Source organism: Odontesthes bonariensis, chromosome 11 (genome assembly GCF_027942865.1).
Source record: "Odontesthes bonariensis isolate fOdoBon6 chromosome 11, fOdoBon6.hap1, whole genome shotgun sequence".
NCBI classification, from domain to species: Eukaryota; Metazoa; Chordata; class Actinopteri; order Atheriniformes; family Atherinopsidae; genus Odontesthes; species Odontesthes bonariensis.
In genome coordinates, this window is record NC_134516.1 from 33432009 (window position 1) to 33457491 (window position 25483).

The following is a 25483-nucleotide window of genomic DNA, read 5'->3' on the forward strand; positions in this document are numbered from 1 at the left end:
AAAGCTAAACTTGAACTAAATGAAATTATTGATAAACAAACACAGTTCCTGATACAAAGACTTCGCTTGGAGAATTTTGAGCATGGCAATAAATCTGGAAGGTTCCTAGCAAATCAATTAAAGATTAACAAAGAGAAAACAACAATCTCTTCGGTTAGGGATTCAGAAGGAAATATTACCCATGACCCTGATGTAATCAACAATGCTTTTAGGGACTTCTATAAAGCCTTATATTCATCACAAAATGATCCACCAGACAGAAACATAGATCAGTTTCTTAGTAACATCAACCTCCCAAAATTACAACTCGAACAGGCCACGGCTCTGGATTCACCTCTCTCAACAGGAGAACTCCATGAACCCCTTCAACATATGCCTAGTAACAAAGCCCCAGGACCAGATGGTTTTCCAGCTGAGTTCTACAAAGAATTTTGGACTGTTTTGGAACCTACGTTTCACAAAATGGTTTTATAAGTCAAGGAGAATGGCAGATTATCCCCTAACATGAACTCTGCTAACATTATCCTTCTACAGAAACCAGGAAAAGACCCTGTACTTCCATCCAGCTACCGCCCAATATCACTAATAAATGTAGACCTCAAAATAATCTGCAAAGCTCTCGCCAAAAGAATAGAAAAAATAACTCCCCTTATAATACATCCTGACCAGACAGGTTTTATAAAGGGTAGACACTCATCCACTAACACACGCAGACTAATTAATCTCATAGATTATTCTACCATCAACAACTTGGAAACCACAATTGTCTCTCTAGATGCTGAAAAAGCATCACGTATTAGCCTCGCATGACAGGCTGAGCGAACAGCGCTATCGCCACACAGGGAGCCCAGATTTGCACCTCTCTGTGTCCTACTATCAGTATTTGACAACCTCTAGCAATGGAAACACGCTTCAAATGCCCCGGAGTTCCCCTTTAAAGACAGTAGAGGATGATCTCACTCGTTGGAAGTCATTACCCATATCACTTATGGGGAGAGTCGCTACCATTAAAATTATGATATTACCAAAAGTTAACTATTTGTTTTCAATGATCCCCATAAAACCATCCGCTACTTGGTTTAAGTCACTAGATTCATGCATCTCCAAATTTTTGTGGAAAAACAAACCACCACGTATTAGTATAAAACTCTACAGAAGACCAAGGACAGTGGTGGATTAGATTTACCTAATTTTCAGCACTATTTCTTAGCCAATAGGTTACAATATATATATCAAAATGGTTTAAATCTACCCCACTAGATGAACCATGGATAAATATAGAACAAGCTTTATGTGATAATATGGAAATCTCAGACCTGCCACTTATTAGTCCAAATGTAAAACATCACAAATGCTTCAAAAGCATTAACATCAGCACCTCTGACAGCCTGGTGGGAATTTCTTAAAATTACAAAGTCCTCACTTCTCCCATGTAAACTTACACCCATCTGGAACAATCCTGACATCCTGCAAAACAAAAAAATGCTAAACTTTACTCTATGGAAGAACAAAGGAATAAAACATCTGGAACATGTTGTCCAAAATGGAAATTTTATTTCATTCGATGCGCTCATATCACAACATGGGTTAGGAAGCAATACATTTCTAGAATACCAACAACTTAAATCTATATTAACTAAGAAATATATCCTCCAACAACCAGACTTACAACTCCCCATTAGGGTAGCAGAATTTTTAAGCTTCTGCACACCAAAACTGCTATCAAAAAATATATAAACTACTGTCTAAGATGGATGATACAATTTCTTTACCATCCTCAAAATGGGAGGCAGATCTATCCCTCAGTTCTAATTCTAACCATAACTTCTGGCCACAAATATGTTTGAACACCTTCAGAATGACTCGAAATCCTAATTTGCAGCTCATACAATACAAAATCCTTCACAGAACACATTATACAGGACAAAGGATGTTCAGGATAGGTCTAACACACTCAAATATCTGCTCACATTGCACAGATAACACACCTGATAATTATGCACACGCTTTATGGTTTTGTGCGCCTGTCCAAAAGTTTTGGCTTGAGGTCTGTGAGGACCTATCAACATGGCTAAAGTGTAGTATTCCTGCATGCCCCACACTGTGCATACTGGGTGACTTGGACAACACCAACATGGAAATTAACTCCGCACACATGGTCCTAACAGTGCTATGTATCGCAAAGAAAACTATTCTCATGAACTGGAAAGCAAAGAGGAATCTGTGTATTAACCAGTTTAGAAATTTTCTTTTAGATTATATTAGCATGGAAACAATGTCTGCCTCCTCAAAAGATCAACTGGCTGAATTTCATTCTCTCTGGTCCCCGCTGATTAGCTTTATCACATAGTGGGGGTGGTGTGTTGCTGTCCCGCCGCTCTGGGCGGTCGGTTGTGTGCTGGGGGGGCTATGTGGCTTCGGGTTTCTGGATGTGTCTCGGGTCATTGGGGCCGGGTTGATCATTGCTGGGGGGCACTGTGTGTCTGGCCTGGTTGGCAGTTTGGGGGACTTGTGGGTGGAGCTGTCTTGCGGTGTTGGGCGTGGTCTCTAGGTGGGCATGGGGGGGTGGTCGCTGGCTCTGGGTCGGGTGGCCGCGCCGCTCTGGTGTGGGTTGTAGTGCTGGGCCTGGGTCCTGGTGTCTGGGCGCTGCCTTGCTCCCCGGGGGGTGCCCTGCCTGTGCCCAGGGGGGTCTGGTTGTCCTGGGCACGCCGCCGTGAAGGTGGGTCGGTGCGGGTCCTGGTGTCGGGCTGGTTGCTCTGGGGTCTCTGAGGCTGTTCTTTGTTAGGGTGGGGTGGCGTGCGGTGGGGTGTGGCGGTGCTTCTTCCCTGTTGGGGGCGGCTTGGGTGGGCCTGGGTGATGGTGGGTCTCAGGCCCGGGCTGTTATGAGTGGAGTGATTGTGTGGTTTGTTTGTTGTTTATTTGTTTTTCTTTGTTGTGTTCTGTTTTGTTTTGTTTTGTTCTTTTCTTTATGTGTAGGGGCCGTCTGGGGTGGGGCGTGTGGGTGCCTTCGGGTTGCCAAGTGGCTCCCCGAATACGCTGCGGGCCCCGGAACTGGTGAACATCGAGCCCTCCAGCTCTGTGGTGGATCCCAGGAAACAGGGGTGCCTATTGCAGCCATTTCTTGGCTGCCCTCTCCGGGGGAGCCTCTCTCCCCCGGTCTTCTAGATCCCCATACCCCTCTCCCTTCTGGCTCCTATACACAGCACACATTTACACACGTAGGGTTTGAGGGCGGGTGTGTTCTGTGGGAGGCAGCGGATGGGTCCACGTAGGTGGTCCCATTTGCTGCCCCCTGCAGCCCCCCGCCCTTGTTTTAATTACACCTTAGACATTACTAATCATGAGACACACACACACATTAGGTCTTGGGGGGTGATAGCACTGAGTGGTATCTGGTGGGCGGGGCACTTTGGGTATGTAGGCCTGCGGTCCTGCTGTCCTCTGGCCTGCTTGTGCTGTTCCTGATGGTGGGGGTGGGGTGTATTGCTTCTCCCCGCTGCTCGCGGCCTCACCCACCTGTGGGCACGTCTTGACTCCCGGGGCGCTTGCCCAGGGGCACTGGGTCAGGCGCTGGCCCACTGCGGTTGGCTGTCTGGGCTCCTGGCCCTCTCGGGTGTTGGGCGGGTTCTCTGCTGGGGGGTTTTGGTGGCGCTCGGGCTCGCGGGGGCCAGTTCTGGCGTGCGGCCCATGTCGGGGTGGCGGGGGCCTGGCGGGGCTGGTAGGCTGCCGCCTCGGGTCGCCTGGGGGGCTCTGCCCGATGCTTGTGGGGGCTCTGTCCGGGGGCTTCCTCTGCTTTCTTCTGGAGGGATGCGTGGTTGTCCCTATGGTGGGCTTCCCGGGTTCTGTGCTCCTTGGGGGCTGTTGGTGCCCTGGGTCTGGGGGCCCTCTCGGCCTGCTTCTGATTGCTGGAGGGGGGGATTGTGACACTCTACACTGATATTTAAGCATGGTTATTATGTGGGACCATCTATGTGTATTGCATGTTCATGCATGCACACACGCACACACTCACACACACACATTCATTAGCCCAGTACCATGCTCACTAAGCAGTTGTTGTGCTGTCCTGTGGTTTAAGGTCACCTGTGTATTATATGAGATTGCTGCTGCTTGTGTTTTTTTTGTTTGTGTGTTTGTTCTCTGCTTGTCTGCTTACAGGTGCTCCTGGTTCTTCTAAGGCTGGATTCCCCACAAAAGCCGTGAATCGTCTTCAGTTTTGTTTTTACAGGTGTAGCAGCTGGTTGTCGGATTTTTCATTGTTTTTTATGTTTGTCTCTTCATGTTTCTGTTCCTTTTTTCTCTTCTTCGCTTTCCCTCTCTCTCTGTCCCCCGGTCCGGTTCGGCACTATTATCATATCATGTTAAAAATTGTAACAAAAATAAATAAATAAAAATGAGAAAAAAAAAAAAAGAAAATATGAAGCTGGTGACAGAGCTTGGTCCGGATGCAGGTTGAAGTTTAGGTCCATGGCCAGCATCATGAGAAGTTTGTTGCTGTTCTGGTCTTTAACACAACACTTAACTTTTTTTTGCTGTGAATAAAGGTGGTTTGGTGATGTGAGTGCTGAGCTCTGACATGGAGAAGAGTCATGGACAGTTAGAGATGCTCCTCTCACCTCTAAGCTTTGCTCTGGCTTTCATGTTACCCACACAGAGAGGTTTTAGTGTCCTCACACTGATCCATGCTGCTGAATTCACATCAGCTCACACACACTTTCTGCCTTCATCTGCAGAGGAAACACAAATCATTCATCTGCACATTAACTCAAATCCTCCTTTCCATCATTTGGGCTGTAAAAAGATCAGCTGCTGTTCTTCCATCAGTCCACTAGATGGAGGCATGGAGCAGCACAGACATCATTATCCTGATCCTGATGATGATGATGATGATGATGATGATGATGATGATAATGAAACATTTCCATTCACTGACACACACACTGATTATCTGAACCTGCAGCATGATGATAAATCTGCTATCTGAAACACTGATGGGCTGAATGCAGGACTGAACTGTACATGAAGAGCTACACTCCAGATAAGTAGCAGCAGGACTCCAGAAATCCATCCTGCAGGATCACTGCAGACTGACAGGAACCACCAGGGGGCGCTCACTGCTCTCTGTTAAATATTATTTAACAATATTATCTATATTATTATATGAACCCACTGAGGAGTCCACATGGTCACACCCAGAGGCTCCAGACACACCTGAGTTATGATCCTTCATAAAACACGGTGAGGAGCAGAGTCCAGGATTTATCTGGATCTCATATCAGGACTGAGTTTTACTGTGAGTGTGTTCAGAGAGCAGTGAAGAACAGAGTGTGAGTGAACAGCACATTCCAGTCAGAGTTCCTCTGTTGGAGGAGAAAACAGCAGCAGACTGAGTAGGAAACATTTCATGTTGCTAACAAGCTGCAGCTCCTACAATACAATACGATACAATCACATTTATTGTCAATACACCTTACAGCATAACGAAATTTGTCCCAGTACACCCATCCGGAAAGACAACATGAAAAACAGACAGGGGAGACAGGTAACCATGGCCATGCGCTCAATGCAGTGTGCTGCCAGAAGGAGAGGGCACGCAGGTCATTGAAGAGCGCAGCCGCTCATTGATAAAAGAAAAAACGGTACCACATAAGTTGAGAGGAGGAGAAAAAAAATCATACTTCACACTTTACCCTTTATCAGGATACAGTTTGAGATCGCAAAAAAAAAAATCCTCATCAGCACACTGATTGTTGCTGTTTACTCTCAGCTCACATGACTTGTGTCTCATCAGCAGAGGAAATCTCTCTCTGCTCGGAGACTTTGTTAAATGAATCAAAGTGTCACTTACTCAGCTTCTTCCATGAACGTCTTCCCTCTGCAGCTCTCTGCTGTGTGGACCAGGTCTGTGTAGAAGAAGAGGAAATGCTCTGCTCCTTCTCCGACACCAGTCCTCTGTGTCTGCAGGCTGCTGTCCCTCTGAAACTCTGCACACCGCAAAACAGTCTTAAAGTGATCAGAGGTCAGCTGATGCAGCTTTATATGAAGTTAATTCATCAATAAGTAACCTGCAGCAGCTTCCTGCTGCCACTCTGAGGAAAGCTGACAACAAACAAGTCTCTTTGGAATCTGGACCTTTTATTTTAATTAAGTTTTTGCTAATCAGTTTCTCTGTTTCTTGTCTTTTATATTAAATCAAAAATGATATATTTACATTTCTTGAGTTCTGAGCGCCAGGTAATTTAATCATTTGCGTGAATTATTAAACTTACTGAATATTTGTTCTTGATGGAGGAAGACAATAGTTAGGTAATAGTTTCCAGCGAATCATAAGGTAGACTTGGCATTTTTCTTGATTTACAGCAACTAATAAAAACTTTAGAAACATCTCAGTGAATGGGTAGACGTGTCCAGACTTGTGACTGGTTCTGTGTAAAAAATATAAAGACGATATGCTGCTTTCAGGCTTCTCCATACCTGAGTTTGTGTGGATCCTTCAGAGCACCCATCAGCAGCTTCTTTCCTGAGTCTGCTGCACACACACACATAGAAACTCTGAGGCTGTTTTCACATGAGATACACAACAGTAACAGCTTCATCAATCTTTTAAAGCAACCCAGTCTCACAGAAAAACATGTAATACCTACGTTGCTCCACAAGGGAAAACAAGGGAAATTTTGGTCCCCAAAATTGTGACAATACCACGTTTTATTTGGCCTATTCATTTACATTGCTTCACAACCAGGTCACGTGACTATCAAGTTTCCCTCAGCTAAAAAAGTAAAATGGCCGACTGTCAACCTTTTTTCTGTGAAATACATAACATTTTAAGAAAGCATCTGCATTTGTATGCATTTCGATGGCATTTCTAGCGAGAACTATGCATCATTTTCAGAATCTTTGTTCAGAGAATGTAGACGATCTTGGGTTTATTAGTTTCGCCGAAGATTATGGTATCTCCTTGAAAAAAAGTAAGAATGTCACATTTTCTACCGTTGTTAAGGTGGTCGCTATGGACGCTGCTATCTCAACGTCACTGACCTGCGCCGACATTCCCCGTACTTTTTGTTTAAAAAAATAAATATATATATATATATATATATATATATATATATATTTGGTTTGGTTTTTTGGTGTTTTTTTTTAGATATAGCCACACTATATCTGCGTGGCATATGCGCCAGTGGCTGAGGCACAGCAACCTGACCAGGACAATACAAAGGAATTTAGGCTGACGTGAAGGAACAACAATTTATCAAATCAAATCAAATCAAATTTATTTGTATAGCACATTTCATGTACAAACAATTCAAAGCGCTTTACATAAAATAAAAGCATTGCAGCAGGGATTAAAATACATAAAATAATTTTACAGAGAAACAAATAAAATAATTTAAATGAATTTAAAAACAAGCAACAGCCTAGATAAGGAAAAAGATATTGGGCAGATTTCATGCATAGACACATGAGAACAGAATTATTTTTAACCTGGATTTAAAAATGTCTAATTTAATTGTGTGTAGTTACAAATGACACAACAGAACTTCTGTTGTGTATGCATTCTAATATGCTTTATTCTGTTCATTTTACATTTTTTGGAATATGTTTTCACAAAAAGTAAAAGATCATTTTTTGATCATAGATAATAATATAAGTATATCTATGCACCCTATTTCACTGTTATCAGTCTATTCAATAGACGTTATGAGCACACATCAGTCCTGCTGCGTTTTTTTTTTTTTTTATCAGGTTGCCAGATCTCGTCTTTTATGTTTAGCTTGCCTGGGAGCTATTGTAGCAGTGTGGTTGTTGACCCAATAGACGCGGACTGGTCACGTAATGCGTAAAAAACGCAGGTACTAGCGAACCTGGCAACCACTCCGAGCTGCTTAAAGAGCTACTTACCAAAAAACATGACTCCTATTTATGGATGTATGTATGCCGACATAAACATACATATGTCTATTTGGTTATATGTGTATCTGATTTGATGGAAGAAGTTGGGATGATTAATATAGTGATGAAAGAGTAGTAGTATTATACCAGTGAATATTACGGACAAATAACATACACACACACATATGTCTGTCTTTACAGAAGATGCATGGCGGGGCAGGGTAGGATAATTGAGGTGCTGAGAGGGCTACCTGTTGAAGAATGATCTTTATTGTTATTATTTATCATTTTTGTGAAGTGAGTGCCCTGCCATGGGGGTATGGGATGTTTACATACCCATGCCCAGGGGCCCATTGTCACCCACCTATGAGTAAAATAATCCAAATCCAAAATTATGAACATGATTAGGAAAATCATCAATACCTTGAAGTTTCTTTCTGACCAAAAATTAATTAAAAAAATCCAGGCTTGATTTTATCTAGGCTGGACAATAAAATGGTCTAAGAAACAACACCTGAAAGAGGCTGACAACAAACAGAGGTGAAAATTACACTTTGTTTTAGGACAAAATGAAAGACATTTTTTTAAAAGACCTTGACCTGGTGAGTAACATATGTCAGTGTGAAGATTATAAATCAGTCCTGCCTTGAAATATTGACCTCTGAACGTTGACCTCAGTGCAATTTAGAAGGCTTGTTAATCATTAACAGAAGAGGCTACAGATATGGAACCAACTGTTATAGAGAGCTCTTGACTTCAGCTATGTGACTATACCCATTTAGATATGACCACCAAGTGGGGGCGCTATCAAATATGGTAAAAAATCTTTTTCACCAATTTCACAGTTGCATATTTAAAATCTGATGACATAAATGTGTTTTTCACCCCTTTAAGTCTCTCCTTGTACTCTCAATTTAGTATGTACCACTCCAAATTATAAGAAATACGCCCGTTTTTAAAATAAACTACATTTATCTGTCCCATGCTATGTATCTGATCCAAATTAGCGCCATATTTGTAATTCTTCCCAGTTTGCAAAGTAGGGTTTTAAAAACATATATACATTGAATATATCAAATATCTAGTGCAGCCGAATTAGTAATTATACTTCATCTATATGATTGAGGTTTGAAAAAAGTCAAGATGTTGGTATATGTTAGATATTCTAACTGTTATTGTCGAAATGTGGTTTTGGGTTAGCATCTTCTTCCGTTTTGCAAAGTAGGGTTGGAAAAACATACATCTACTAAATATATCAAATATCAAGTACAGCCGAATTAGTAATTACACTTGATATCGATTATCAATACAAAAAAAAATTAAATAAATTTACTTCAGATACTTTTAGAGCCGCACCATGTAATATACAAAATCAACACGGTACTCGTAGTACTTCCGGTTTGCAAGGGTTATTTATAGTCGCATAAAGACAGATTATATGTGCGTATAATATATTTATGATGAATATATTATGAGAGATACACGTTTGGTCAATAAAGTTGAAAAACAAAAAAAAAGCCCATGCCTGATTACAGGCCTTCTCTCTCTACTGGCTCACTGAAATAATGTCCCACTGATAGAAATGGTTGATAATGTTTTATCAACCATTTCTATGATTACCCCCTACCCGAACCAGGGTTTGAATCCCATTCCCGCTTATCTTACCTCTTTTATTTCTCCCCCTACCCGAACCACGGTTTGCATCCCCACCCTGCTGTGACTGGTGTGCAGTTGGTGAGAGGCTGAGGTAGATTATGGTTGTTGTGGTGTGAGGGGCAGTGATGGCTGGCATTAGGGGGGTGACTCTGGGACGCCAGTGGTCATTGTCTAGCCTCCTGGAGGTGTTGTGGGCCCAACTAGATGAAACACTGATGAAAGGAGGTTCCCACCTGATGACCCCAATGATATGTTGGTCAGCACTGCTCACTGCTTGTGGCTGTAAAAAGATGGTTGTTGAGGTGTGAGGAGCAGATCTATATAGGGAGTATAGGGAATTACTCACTGAGTCTGGTCCTTTATTTTATTATTTATTTTTTCGTTAGCACAAGTTTCTTGTGTTTACCTTGAATAGGGATGGCTCAGGTAATCCTGAAACATCCCATAGTTAAGCTGCTATAGGCCTAGACTGCTGGGGGGCCTCATCTGTCACACCTTTCCTCACTTTACTCTCTTTATGTATATGTGATATTATTGTGGTCATTAACTCGTGTTTCCCTGTTCCAACAGATATCCTTTGAATGGTGTTACAGTGCCGCCGCCGCTGCACCCCCCCCCCCCCCTTTCTGTCTTCTCAAACCCCAGCTGGTCGAGGCGGATGGCCACCCTTCCTGAGTCTGGTTCTGCCAGAGGTTTCTCCCTGTTAAAAGGGAGTCGTTTCTCTCCACAGTCGCCTCAGGCACGCTCAGGCCGGGAGATTGGACCGAAAAACAAAAAGTTTTCAGTGCAATCTGTTGGTTTTCTTAGCTAGGAAATTGTTTTTGAATTGGCTCTATATGACGTTGGTGACGTTGAGATAGCAGCATCCATAGCGACCACCTTAACAACGGTAGAAAACGTGATATCCTTACGTTTTTTTCAAGGAGATACCATAATCTTCAGCGAAACTAATAAACAAAATATCGTCTACATTCTCTGAACGAAGATTCTGAAAATATTATGCATAGTTCTCGCTAGAAATGCCATCAAAATGCATACAAATGCAGATGCTTTCTTAAAGCAATAGAGCTTGAAAGTCCCGCCCCCTTTTTTGCTTTTTTTTCCTACTTCCGTCGTCCCCATGGGACCTCATGCCTGGATCTATTGACATGGGCAGGATGATGTCTTCTGTTCCCAGTCATTATATGCCTTTTTACAGTACACGCATGATGTTCTGGGGTTAAATATGGATGAGTTCATGCAAAAACATTGGCGATTTGTCGTAGGAGTGCCTGGTTAAACGTTGTAAAAAAAAGTTAGGGTAAAAAGACTACATTGCGTCGCATATGCTACGTCACTGATCATATTTCCCACCATGGACGAAGCCAGACATATCACCACCAGCATAGCAGAAGCTCTCCACGTGCCCCGACTGGTAGTGGTTCTCTCCTCGGCTCACAAGTTTTCGTTCGCCCTCGAAAAACTGAGCGAAACTGGCCAACGACAGCGCCATGATTGCTCTTCTTCTTCCACTCCTCCGCGCGCCCAAACGTGATGACGTTTATTTTCCGTGCCAAACGCTACATGCTGTAGTTCGAGAAATGCTCAGAAAAATAACTTAACAATGAAGCACTTATGCCCGCTAAACTGTTACGCTACTGGTATGAAAAAATATTAAAAAATGTCCTACACAACATATGTGAAATGCAAGACTCAATTCCATCAAGCGCAAAAAATAGTTTTATTCCGTCATGGCTCCGTCATTGACTTGAATGTCAAATTATTACACTTCCGTGGTCCCGAGGGGAGGAAGTTGAATGACGTCAAGGAGGCGGGACTTTCAAGCTCTATACAATGTAACTTCTCAAAAAGCCCACTCTGGAGCTCCCCTACAGGCTTGGAGGTAATGTACGGTTACACTGTCGTAAATACAACACCCTTTCACTTTCACGTTTGTTGACGATGCGGCGAGGAGTCAGAAGGTGCAAGCTATGTCGACCGAGAAGGTAAGAGTAATCAAATGTACCTGGGAGCGTGAGAGGGGTCTATTTGTTTTTGTGGTAGGTGTGCCAGAAAGCAAGTCGAAGTACTTCCGCTCAGCTCCCGAGCCGCCACCGGGCCGCTCCAGCAAAGTTACATAGCGCAGTTTTTCCAACTCAGACCCCCAAAGGGCATAGGAGACAGGCCAATCGTAATATTAAAACTCATTCTAGCCGCACAATTTTTTTCAAGCTGTTATTTTAAGGTAGAAATGTTCCATAGTATTACTTTAAAATGTTATGTTTTTCACAGAAAAGAGGTTGACAGTCGGCCATTTTCCTTTTTTAGCTGAGAGAAACTTGATAGTCACGTGACCTGGTGGCGAAGCAGTGTAAATGAATGGGCCAAATAAAACGTGGTATTGTCACAATTTTCGGGGTCAAATTGTGACAATACCACGTTTTCCCTTGTGGACCAACATAGTTATTACACGTTTTTCTGTGAGACTGGGTTGGTTAAAGTGACAGCGTTAAGCCATTCACACATGGGTGCCTTTTATATTCATGTTCCTCCTGATTCTTTCTGCTGCAATATATATTTGTTATAATGAAACAGCACACCCCCTTCGTAGAATCCCCACCTTAACATGGTGGAGGGGTTATCTCAATGGGCCTCATGCAAGAAATGAGGAGATCATTTTCACAACAATAGCTCATTTCTATCCATTTTGGCAGTTTTCGCTGGTCCATCCTGCTGCTACAGACAGGGTTCCATTGGGCACTCTGTTCAATGTCCTTAAAACAATACTAATGTTCATTTTAAAGAAAAGGTCAACTCACCGGGTGGTTCGTGGTTGTTCCTGTGTGTCCCAAAAAAAATTGCGTTGCGAAATAAAAGTTATTTCTTGCTTTATTTAGCATTTTGTAATCCAATTGTATTCCGTTTGGAAGACTTTTCACTTTCACTTTCACTGTCAGATCACTGCGCCAGAGTGAACCGGAGGAGGGCCTGTTTACATCCGGTTGTAGTCTTTATACTGAGGTTGTAGTCTTTAACTCTGTTCTCCGTCTCTAGCGTGAGCAGAGCAACCACTGTACTCTGAACAGTGATATAGAAACAAAAGAAAACAATCAAAACATGGAATATGAAAGGTGGATTATAGACAACGAATTCGATATTGAGTTTGACGGTCGAGGATACCGTTTCGAGCCTGTGTACACAGAAGAGGAGCATAAGTGGAACATGGTGGTGTGGATGTGGCAAATGCAGGCAGATGACGGCGGAGGTGGAGAGTCGTTGTTGCACGGAGTGGGATCTCCTGATCACGGCTGGTATGGCCAGCCTGAATGTGTCGGTTGACGAGGCTGATGTATCGTCAAGCTGCATCACCGATAACGAAGTGCTTCAGCTAACGGCTAAACCCGTGTTGGATACATTCTTCTGGGTCCCTAAAATTAACTGGAAGAAACGCCCCACACCCGAAGGACCGAATGGCCAGTTGTCAGAAAAGTAAGCTAGACTTTATTGCATTTCCTATTATTAGCAATATGTGTAATACGTTTCTAGAAAGACATTGTTTTCAGGCACTGACTAGTTGCTGACACTTTCTATGCTCTGTTTTGTAATCCTCAGGCAATACCGACTTGTGGCGTATCGTATCATACTGGAGTGGGCCCTCAAAGGCGAACCACTTGGAAGAGGAAACAGACGTGTATTGCCCAGTTGCGTGGTGTGGGCTATTAGGGATGCGTTCCCATCCCCCACTGGACATTATGCAGGGTTCAAACCAAGTGATATAGAAGAGTTGTTCTGAATTATTCTTACCCACTTGTTCCTATCTGCCTCAGTATTATTCAAACCAAGTGATACATAAGAGTTATTCTGAATTATTCTTACCCACCTGTTCCTATCTGCCTCAGCATTATTCAAACCAAGTGATATATAAGAGTTATTCTGAATTATTCTTACCCACCTGTTACTATCTAACTCAGTTTTCAAGTTTGCAACTGCTTCTGATAGTTTTAAATAAAAAGCTATTTTCAAACTCCCTTTGCTTTCATTTATGAAGTGCACACGACAGTAACATTTTCATATAGTAAGTGTAGAAGGAGACATCTGTATTAGCATATTTCTTATTCTTTTATATTTACAACAACAACAACAACTGAATTGAATATAGTAATTGTAGAAGGAGACATTTTTTTTTGCCTATTTCTTGTTCTTTTATATTTACAACAACAACAACAACAACAACTCAATAGAATAAAAACAGGTTATGCATCGGTGTCAGTGAATCGTGACGTGTGTGTTTTAATTAGATCCTCTTTGGGGGGTTTCTTCCTTGATGCAATGTTCGGGGGATGCTGGACCTGGGGCATCTGTTGCGGTTCCCTTTCTTCAGTTCTCAGGTGAGGCTAATCCAAGCGAGGCTTACATAGCCTAGCTTAGTGCGAGTGCACGAGGAACGTAAGAAGCCCTGACGAGTGGATGGTGGAAAAACGGAGATCTGTGTGAAAATGAGAGCGAGACAAGCGCTGTTATTTTTTCGGCAGCTGAACAAATAATGCTTATGGAGCTGAAAGAGGATTTTAAAAGTTCATCACCAGAAATGGTAATACAGCTGCGATCAATAAAGCGAAGAAAACGGCATGGCTAACAACTGCAGAAAGACTAAATGCGTAAGTTATGAAAGTTTCATACCATTGACATTCATTTTACTGTCCTCATGTATTTGTGCTCTCCTCTTTGTGTCATAACTTGTTTACATAAAGCATGCTGAATTGTCTCGTATGAGATGTACTGCACAAATATACTGGCCCTGCTCACTTTATTAATAACCCAATAATCGACACGCATCATCATACTTTGTGACTATATTATCCTGAGTGTGTGACCCACATATTATTTTTTCACTGTTACATCTCAACAGGATCAATCTTAACAGCCAAAAGCGTACCTGGCAGCAGGTGAAGGTAAAGTACAGGAAAATATTTCAGACTGGTAAGTAGCCTTTGAAGAAATTTGTTTGTCCAATAAAGAGAGCAGCAAACTAGATATGGAAGAAACTGAAAATAAAAAAGATCAAGCTAGAGATTATGAAACTGGAGATGGATGTTAGTATTGGAGCAGTCACAGTGCCGTGTGGATTAAGAGTTTTTTAAACTTTGACAAAACCAACATTCCTGTTGGGGATGTTTACGTATGTGGATAAAAAAAAGATCTTCATTTTCTTTCCACAAAGGAAAAAGAGACAGAAACTGCCTGATTTACAACAACCTTCGGCCCTTTAAATGTTTTTCGTGGAGTGGAACTCCAACAGACGCTTGCCATAAAATTGGGATAAACTAAAATGAACAAAGGATCTTTCTGTTGGAAAAGTGGGACACCGTACTATCTTATCTTCACCATAAATCGAAGTTGACACTTTAACACCCTCTCCCACCAGAGAACCGACCAGATGGCTACACACGAACTGAGAATACTTCACTAAGACTCACTTTTAGTCAAATCTTAAACTGTATTAAATGTGTTTGATAACCTTATACAAGTTCTTTCAGGTTTCCAGCTAGATCACAAGACGCATCTAGAGACAATTTGTACGATTCTGGCTTAAATATCGACTGAGAAATAATCTTGTTGGGAAAAGACAAACTCGCCGATGGAACAACATTGCCCCCTGGTGGTCTGCAGTGTTGATTAGTTGAACATTTAAATCCCAGAGGACTCAGTAAAATGGACAAGATATATGCAACTATTAACTTCTAACGATGTCCCTTCAGTATCTATTTGGTATTTGTTTGGTATCCCCATTGTTAACACAGAAAATTAACATTGTGTGGTTCGCTATTCATATGTCACGATTTCATAGATATTCATCTGAATTTTGAAACTCATCATCTCTATTATGTTGTGTGTTATTTGATGTCTTTATATTGCATGTCTATGTTATATCTTTAACCTGTATATCTTAACAAGATGTAGTGTTTTCAGAATCACCGAGACAAATGTTCTATGAGATGGGAGTAATGGAGAAATAAGAGTTTCTTTGTCTCATCTAAAATCCCCACATAAAAGGCTGAGTAGATCCTCTTACACAGACACCCAGGCAGACATTCACCACAGTTCAGGCATATCATTGGCTGAAAGAGTAGTGTAAGCTTACGTCACGCCCCGCCTCCGAGAGTCAAACCACGGAACCCGCGAATCCAAACTCAGAGAAAAGAAGAAAGAAGAAAGAGAACAGAGAAGAAGGAGATTTGAGCAGACACAGAGCAGAGAACAGGACACAGATCACAGTTGCTCAGAGAGAGTTGGAGATGACTTGAGAAGAAAAGAAGAGCTCACCAGAGTTTTGGGAGTTTTCCCATTATCTCAGGAGAGAGCGGAAAGACGTGAGGATGAAGCCCTCAATAACCAAGGGAGGCCCCGGAGACGAGAAAGAAAGACCCGAACAAAGATAAGAACAGAATGAAGTTTTCCTACCCAGAAAGCCAACTCCAAGCAACCTTTTATTAATCTTCTGTGAAGAACTCAAGTGAACTTAAGTTCACTTCATCAGAGAAGCAACGGACCCACTGACACTCAGAAGATTCGATCATCTAACCACAGCCCTCGGCACCATCGTTCCCGTTTCCCAGTGAAAGAAGCAACTGATTAGTCCGCTAAAGTCAGGCACCACAACCAGGAAGGCCCAGAGAGCGGAAGAGAAATCCCCTGGGACCCCGCGTGGCCGCTGCCGTGGTCCGAACCGACTAAACAGAACTTCAGCACAGTAAGACCGACCCGTTTTCACCTTAAAGTGGGTTTGATGGATGTCTCGAGGCTTTCACAGAATGATAAATTAATCCGAAATGTCAGTATTTAGCGTCAAATAGTCAGCCAACCTAAACTATTTGAATACATCCAGTATCTCCCCATTCCCCATATTTTATTTTCCATTCACTAAGTGTTTTATATAATCACCCATATTCAATGCATCTCCTGTTTGTTTTAAAGGTTCATGTCTAAGATCATATCATTGTAATAAACAGTTCATATATCTATATATATGTTATAATCACAGATTGTGTCGTATGCTTTCTTTACGTAATGTCTGTCCAACCAAACGAGAACTTTCACGAAAGTAGCGCGTTATCTGAGAGTCCCATTTTCAGCTGCAGAGAACAATCACATCAGGGAAGTCAACGTGCAGGCTCAACAGCAGCCTCTCAAGCAAACTCTCTGGTAAAATAGGGGAACGTATGGTTCCAGCACCTATATAACATATATTTGTCACAGGGACTGTGGCTTACGGCCACACCGCCCTGAACACGCCCGATCTCGTCCAATCTCGGAAGCCAAGCAGGGTCGGGCCTGGTTAGTACTTGGTTGGGAGACCGCTTGGGAATACCAGGTGCTGTAAGCTTTTTTCTCTTCTCTCTGCGGCCTGCATGTAACATCTGACCATCACCGTGTGCCACACAGACACCAGGAAGTTAACCAGCTTGGGCTGCTGCTGATTGGTTGGCAGACACCTCTGTTTCTGTTTGGCTCTCAGTCTCCATGTTGCTGATCCTGGATCTGCTGAGATGTCCCAGCAGGCCATTGTTGGCTTTGATCCTCATACATTTAACTTTGTCCTGAGAAAGGACAAGTTCCAAAAAGTCAAACAGGGACTGCTTTTGCATTTGACGTAGCCAAACTGCATGCGCCTGGAGAAGCCAAAAGGCTTATAGCACCTGGTATTCCCAGGCGGTCTCCCATCCAAGTACTAACCAGGCCCGACTCTGCTTGGCTTCTGAGATCTGACGAGATCAGACGTGCTCAGGGTGGTGTGGCCGTAAGCCAGCAAAGGAATCACAAACCAGCTTTTTATAGATTCTGAAACAGAATCTGTTATTATATTCTGACTTCTAAAATAGAACGATACTGTTTAGAGAAGACGCAGATTATGAGCATGTCGTGGGATTGAGCTTCCCTGGTTTCTCTATATGACAACGGACACAAAACTACACACAGGGAACAGAGGCTTTTGACAGACACTAAGTTATCTGAGAGTCCCATTTTCAGCTGCAGAGAACAATCACATCAGGGAAGTCAACGTGCAGGCTCAACAGCAGCCTCTCAAGCCAGCTCTCTGGTAAAATAGGGGAAACGTATGGTTCCAGCACCTATATAACATGATTATTAATTGATCATTAATTGATTATTAAATTGATTATTAATTTAACATACCAGGATCGTAAGATTTTAACAGTTTTCCTCCCTGACTGTAACTTAAAACAAGTTAAAATAAAGGAAGGTGGTGCCCTAAATTCGAGGTTTAAGGTTTATTTGAGACAGTGAGAACGTCTTATAAATCCTTATATTTGATGCATATATAAATGCCCAATAACGCTACAGTATAAATTCAGATAAAGGAGAATTTCGTGTTGTGAACTGTATTTAATTCTGTTTTCTCTCCACAGCTTGAGAAACATGTAATAATAATTAAACAATTCAACACAACTTGAACTCAAACTTGTCATTATTGTACGGTTCATGCAACGTGTTAGAAATGTGTTTTTTACATTTATATTCACAGTGGGGTGCCATGACCTAAACGTGTGGAAAGTTATAAATCATCTCTGTCCATTTAGCCTTCTTACACTTGCTCTGACTTAAACTGCTACTGTGTCAATGCTAAATTATGAAAAGAAGTTCTAACTCAAAGGTCACAACAATAAGCATCAAAGGAAATATGTGTCCCTGTACAGGTCCCTCATTGTGTCAGGAGAAACTGAGTCCTTTCAGGCACTGGAACCTCCAGGGACTCAACGAAGAAAAGACTTGAGCCTGAAAAGTTGTCCACAAGACAAAATGTATAAAATATGAAGTATACTATTAATTTAAGATGGCTCTGTCAGAAGTCAGCCATGGTGCCTGAGAACTTTAAGCAATGTTAAAATTGGCTTTGTTCTTAGACATTATGAATGAAATAAGTCTCAGTACTTTTCCATATGACCTAAAGTGATCCAGGAGTAGAAAGACAAAACAATTAGGAAAGCCTGGGAAAGCAAGGGCAGATTCACACACACACATTGTTTTGGGCTGATCCAGAGAATATGACGAAGCATGTTGAACCTACTCATGTCCAATCATACTCGGTCGAATGTGAGTCCAACCTATGCAATAAGTACAGATGATAACCGGAAATCATGGCCAGTCTGACAGACTTCCTGCGGGAGCTCTGTTCCACTGAGCCCAGCGCTAATATGCTTTGATGTGTGACTACCAATAAACACTTCATTTTCACTTGAATTACTGCGGTCCGTTCTTGAGCCTCCTACTAAAAGAACCGAATCTAACAAAATGGTGCCATGACACGAGGTTCGAAGGCTCAAAGACCACCGTTCCGTGCGACCGACCCCCGTCCGAGGGAGGACGCCTCGAAGTGATAGGAGGGACAGCTTTTTTCAGACAATCAGGCGCCAGAAAAAAGGTGAGCAGAACACCAATTAATGTCTAAATGTAACATTTCTGCATATTGAAGAACCTAAATGAAGTTGTCTGAATTTAAGTTGTCCTCTGGTCATAATAATTCGAGTGTTAATGTATTGTCTGTCTATTTGAATTGAATGGTGACACGTCGAGTATAAAAACACATACACACTGGGAAAGTATATAAGTGTCCTGTCAAGTCAATTCGGAAAGTAAGACAAGATAAATTCATTTTATAAATGAAGATCCCAATTGTGGTGCTTGTCTTCAAAATTGATTTTTTCCGTGCACTTTTGGTAAGTGATGCGAAGTAGTTTATAAAAGCCCATCTTGAATGGGTAAACTAATTAGAATTGCGACACGGAAGATTCTCCACTGACGAGAGTTAGAACGGGGGATTGAGACTTCCGGGGTTCGACGAAGTCTGTAAAACCGAAATATAGTCGGGTTGACAAGAGTCAATTTATACTTGAAGGATACTAAGGGTCAGATTTTTTAATTTTCATACAACTGTGGGGGGATTCGCTGCTCGAAGATATTTGACTGCGCCAGCAGATCTCGAGTGGTTTCTGTTCAATATTGGGGTTTGGTATAGATAAAAAAAGGGGGAAAAACGAGTGGCTGCGCGTGCTATACGGGTCGCTTTGTTTGGGGAAATCAGTATTTTTATGGTGTGACCCAAAGTTTTGGAATAAACAAATGCTTTGATAAGTGGGGTAACCGAGAGGTGGAGCGCACAGAACACAGCGTTCTGCGTAGAAGTTTCTTCACTACTTTCAGCATTTGGGCAATTACGTCTTCCATATAGGCTACTTTGAATAACACGTGTATAACTTTCGAAAATATGTCACAAAAAATTGAATGAAAGATGGAAGAAAATGGTCCCGAGGAGAGAAGTAAAACGAGGGACAGATAAATTAGACTGGAGAAATGCAGAAAAAGAGTGTGCGAGTTTGCTCCACTGAGACTGAGTGTGTGTGTTCAAAATGTTTTCAAAACAAACGAGAGAGTAAGAATCAAGCACATGCATAATACAGAAGGAAAAGTTGATATATGATATATTTGATCCCAAGGTTTATTGACAAAAGTTAATAATTTTTTTTTCAGCATCAAAGTACTAATAAGAGACCTGTAAGAAAGAATTAACAGATTTGGAGGCTTGACCTGAGGCCTGAGGTTACTAACTAAAGATCAGCTGTGCAGCAGCATTACAGGAATAATGAATTATGAATAATGAAAAGCCTCAAACGCTTTTTGAGCCATAATATTCCCAAGTTAATTTTATAGTTGTTCTCTTTATCATAAATGCGCACACCCTAAGATTGTCTTTTCTTTCTCTCATTCAGCCCTGAGAGTGACAACAATCCAAACAGACTCTGGGTGATCATTGGCCTGAGTTTATAATGATATACTGATTATAATAGGGGTTTAATTTTGTACTAGAGCAAATCGTATTGATTGATCCACCTATTTTAAAATGCATATGATTAGGAAAGACACCAAAGTATGTAGATAAACTGAAAACAGCTTTACAATGAAAAAATCACAGAGATGAGATAAGAAACAATAAATCCAGGAAGAACAGTGTTTGAGACATTCATACAAATTGTTGCTGAAATAGGATTTAAGGGCTAAAGTCAAATACACAAGCAGAGTGTTTAGGAGATTTGCTCCTTTAATTAAAATACAATCTGAAAAAATGTTCTCCACCTGAAACAGGACTGAGAGCAGGCAGTCAGACCATGTGACACAGATTAAACAACCAGGATTTAGGATTTACTATCACGGCCAGACAGTCAGATGTCAAACAATTTGATAACATATTAAAGTTATTGAGGTTTAGCCTTTATTCTTATTAGGAGATATTAACTTGACTTTAAAATTTTAGCTGCTCGGAATTTCCTCTGCCTCAGGTCACCAATTCAATAGTTATCACCAATATTTAGATTCAAACTAAACCATTTGACTATTTAACTAAATCATTTAACTAGTTAACTGCAGCAGATCTATGAAATAATTAATATGCTAACTTAACAAAAAAAGCAAATAGATTTAAATTCATTGGAAGACTACAGAAAGGACAGCTGCAGCAAAGACTGAGCCCTAACAAGGCAAGTCAAGGTTTGTTTTTATGGCGCATTTAAAAACAGTGAGCAGAGTGCAGCTTGGTGAGCCAAAACAAAATCTATACAGACACAGACTTAACTTTGGATGAAGCTATCCCTAGTATGCATTATATTATGCATTATTGAACCTACTATTTTATATGATATATAACATATGAATGTTTTCAGGTTGTCCCATATGAGGCCTGGACGGGGAGAAAATACCCTGTCCATAGCTTCTTTGGGACACTAGGAGATATTGTGTGAATGTGGAAAATTTGGGTTGCCAAGCGACAGCCATGGTGAGTGGGGGCTGAGGAGATCCCAAAGGGGGAGTTCCCAAAGGGGGCACTAACGGCTTGGGGGACAAGGGCTACCTGAGGGGGGAGGAGAAGGACGCCAATAGGTGGCGTGATGGAAATTCAAACTGTGCTGAGTCAGTGCCTGTGGTTGAAAGAAAAAGGATATGAATGGGATGAATGAAATGTTCTGTAATTAGGTGTTTTGGGTCATCGGAAGACGTTCCATTAGAGATGACCAGAAAGTTTTTAATCTACTACACTAAATCGATCAATCAGACATTATTTATATAGCAGTTTATATAGCACTTCTCAACCCAAGAAAATATAGAACAAAGACCTTTCAGATCAAACAAAGCAGTGAAACCCAAGGCCACATACAGACACATGCACACTCACATATAAAGCCACGCACGCACACACACACACACACACACACACACACACACACACACACACACACACACACACACATACACACACACACACCACACATACTGGAAGCAGGGGCCACAATGTGATCCTTAAAGAAAAATAAAGGATGAATTAGGATAAATAAAGAAATAAAATTAAACTAGGCTTTTAATATCTGTATGGAAACATGTTATGGTATCATGTTATGGTTAGGAATGGCTCTGATGTCACACCGTTGATACCACATGAGGTGTTTCTGATTCAATTAGAACCGGAAAAAACTTAATGCTGATCCTGAACTGTCTGTGTACGGCTCAGCATCACGAAACGGCCACTGGTAAAAATGAAAACAACATTATTACTAACTAACAAGTAAGGAAAAAAGCAGATTATGCTGAAATTTTATTTTTAACGCTCTGACCTGAATTAAGAGAGGACAGACAATATTTATCCAAAACAACTTAATCAGTTAGGCATGGAAAAGAAATGTCTGCTTTCTTGATGCTGTGCTGATACCAAAGTGACATCTAACCACAAACATTTCTGTCTTACAGCAAACAACAACACAGGAGGAGAAACTGCAGTGGAGCAGTTCGGCAATTAATTAACAATTAATCATGGTTTACTAAAACTTCTCAAATTTTCCCAAAAATTCTGTGTGTGTTTATATCTTCTTTTGCATTAAGACTTCCTGGACCTGGAAGAGGAAGACATGGAATCAAACTCAGAATAAGAAGACCACTGTTTGTATACTTAGATCGCAATGAAAACAGGAGGTTTGCCTCATCAAACCCAGAAATGCAATATATGTTCGTCATCTGTTGTCCTAACCTGTGGTGTCTGATGTTGAGTGTTGTTTGTGTGTTGTCATGATCCCAAAACTGTCTGACGATTTTACCACGGCAGAATAAGTGGATAATACAGAAGTTCTCATGAATGCTGAACAGCAACTTGTTGAGAATTCTAGTATTGTCCTAAAAACAAGGATTATACCAACTGTGCTGATGTTGATGTTGATCGTGATGATGTGTTCTCTAAATAATTTGAAGTTTTTTCACAGCAAAAGAAAGGAGATGGTACTGGATTTCTCATTAAGGCTGCACAGCAGTTTGATGACTATTCTAGTTCCTAAAAGCAAGGGTTATACCAACTGGCCAGTTGTTTTGTTTTCGTTTATGTTTGTTTTATGATTTTTTATTTGATTTTCATTTATTTTCTTTATTTTGGTTTTGTTTTGGTTTGGGGTACATATGAAAAATAAATAAATAAAGAATTGGGCATTAAAATTGAACCTTTCAAAGAGACATGCCCCAAGTATAAAAATACAGTGCAAATGACATTTTGCACTACTGCGCTGCGAGATTTGCTAATATTATTCCACAGATTCAGAACCATTACAGGACGTACGGCCGGAGGACTCATAAGCTTGAGTTCTGGGAGGCTTTGCCCATCATGCCAAGATGATGGTGGAGAACTACAAAACGAAATTGTCCCAAAAGAACATTAGTTAGGGAGAGGGATGCTGAATATCCCTCAGGGAAGTGATGTACTGGTGACCTCTCCTTCCAAGATTAGTTCTGGATCAGAATGCTGAACAGACGTTCAGCCAAGAGGAAAACCGAGCACCGACAGGATTGGACCACAAGAGACCACACGACTCGTCACGTGGTCATCTAAGAAAGATATATAATCTAAAAGAAAAGTTAATCATAATTGTTCAAGAGGCTAATATACTCATATAGTCGAGCCTTGGTTAAAATTAAATGTGTGTTGTATTTCATTTGTAAAGTGTTTAGCTGATTCCTCTTAAAGGCTGATAATGAATCATTTTTAAAATGTCAATTGCCAGTGGGGTGACTCGGCTGTTTGGAGCGGGACCTTAGACTTAGAACGGTAATAAGTTGGTCGGTCGCCAAGTGGAACTAGGGGCCATAGGTGAATTTTTCCCGGATACATCGGGTTTTCGCTCCTATTCGCTGCAAACGGTGGACGAACCTGCTGGTAATGTTAATGGCCGTATGCAATGTTTGAGTGTCAGTAGTATGGAAATGATGTGAATTTTTTGGATTAATCAGTATTGTGTTGTTATGGTACTTATGGGGAAGCAAGGCCTTGCTAACCACATATGGTTTTAGGCCATTATGAACAAAGAGTCCACAGAGGATAGATTCGGGGCCACATACACACAATACATATAGCAAATTATTATTTACATATAATCTATTAAGAAATGTGCTCATTTGCGGAGTTATTATCAGTTGAGTAAGGAAGGTTTTAAACTTACTAGAAAAGAGTCTCTATTTCTAGAATCTTGATTAATACTCCTGATATAGAAGGTTTTGCTAACGCATCAAAATTATTTTCTAAATGTGCTCATTTGCAGAGTTATAATCAGTGACTTATGAAGGTCTTAACCATCTCGGAAAGAGTTTCTGTTCCGAGTAAAATGATGGAATAGTCCGGATTTGAAGGTGTAGCTTAAGCATTAGAATTATGTTTACTATTTCCACATGCCTGTGCAATGAAGATTTGCTTGCTGCTTTAATTGCAATGATGAACAGCTTTCACATAAGCTTACATAATAACACATGAATTCACATCAAAAGGGGGATGACAGATGTCTCCTAACTGGTTGTGCTACATCTCAAAAGGTAAGTGGCTCTTGCAGTTTGGGGGGTGGCTGCTAAAGTCTTGCTACTGCTAATACAGATGTGACACAATACAGAAAATGACAGTCCTACCGCAGTTATTTGACTGAATTAGTTGAAATGATAAAATCACTTCAAAAGGGGGATTGTTAAAATTGGCTTTGTTCTTAGACATTATGAATGAAATAGGGCTCAGTACTTTTCCATATGACCTAAAGTGATCCAGGAGTAGAAAGACAAAACAATTAGGAAAACCTGGGAAAGCAAGGGCAGATTCACACACACACATTGTTTTGGGCTGATCCAGAGAATATGTCGAAGCATGTTGAACCTACTCATGTCCAATCATACTCGGTCGAATGTGAGTCCAACCTATGCAATAAGTACAGATGATAACCGGAAATCATGGCCGGTCTGACAGACTTCCTGCGGGAGCTCTGTTCCACTGAGCCCAGCGCTAATATGCTTTGATGTGTGACTACCAATAAACACTTCATTTTCACTTGAATTACTGCGGTCCGTTCTTGAGCCTCCTACTAAAAGAACCGAATCTAACAGCAATTAACTTGTATTTAATTTGGGCAAAGGTCATTTCTGTCCGTGCCCTTGTTGTAGCATGTGCATGTGGATGTGCATGTGCATGTGCATGTGGATGCGCATGTGCATGTGCATGTGCATGTGCATGTGGATACTCTTATTCCTGGATCAGGATATGGCGTGAGGACGTACGGCCAGCATGCATAGCCTCTGTCCCCAAGCAGGACACACTTGAACTCTCCTGCAGAATAAGAGAAATGTTGGATGGATATACATGTGTTAAGACTTTAGGCAATTTGATGCAATGTGTGCCTTATGTGGCTATCTATAATAAAGTATGACGAGCACTTTAAATTCCTTAAGATGACCTCTACACCTGACCTCTCATTACATTACCAAAATTCTGCCTATGCTACACCTTACTTCAAAAGTACACTCCTTCAGGTCAGTAAAATTCTTGCGCCTTGTGCAAACCTCTGTGCCAGTGAGGATGCTCGGAAGATCCTAGAATCAT

General features: G+C 41.3%; 2 non-coding genes across 2 annotated transcripts; one reads left to right on the top strand and one right to left on the bottom strand.

Annotated features, from left to right (window-relative positions):
* Positions 1–16793: 16793 nt before the first annotated feature.
* Positions 16794–16912, top strand: LOC142393271 (5S ribosomal RNA). The gene has a single exon (XR_012771884.1). It is a non-coding gene; the product is annotated as a 5S ribosomal RNA (ribosomal RNA).
* Positions 16913–17213: 301 nt separating this feature from the next.
* On the bottom strand, positions 17214–17332 carry LOC142393527 (5S ribosomal RNA). The gene has a single exon (XR_012772125.1). It is a non-coding gene; the product is annotated as a 5S ribosomal RNA (ribosomal RNA).
* Between the last annotated feature and the right edge of the window lie 8151 nt (positions 17333–25483).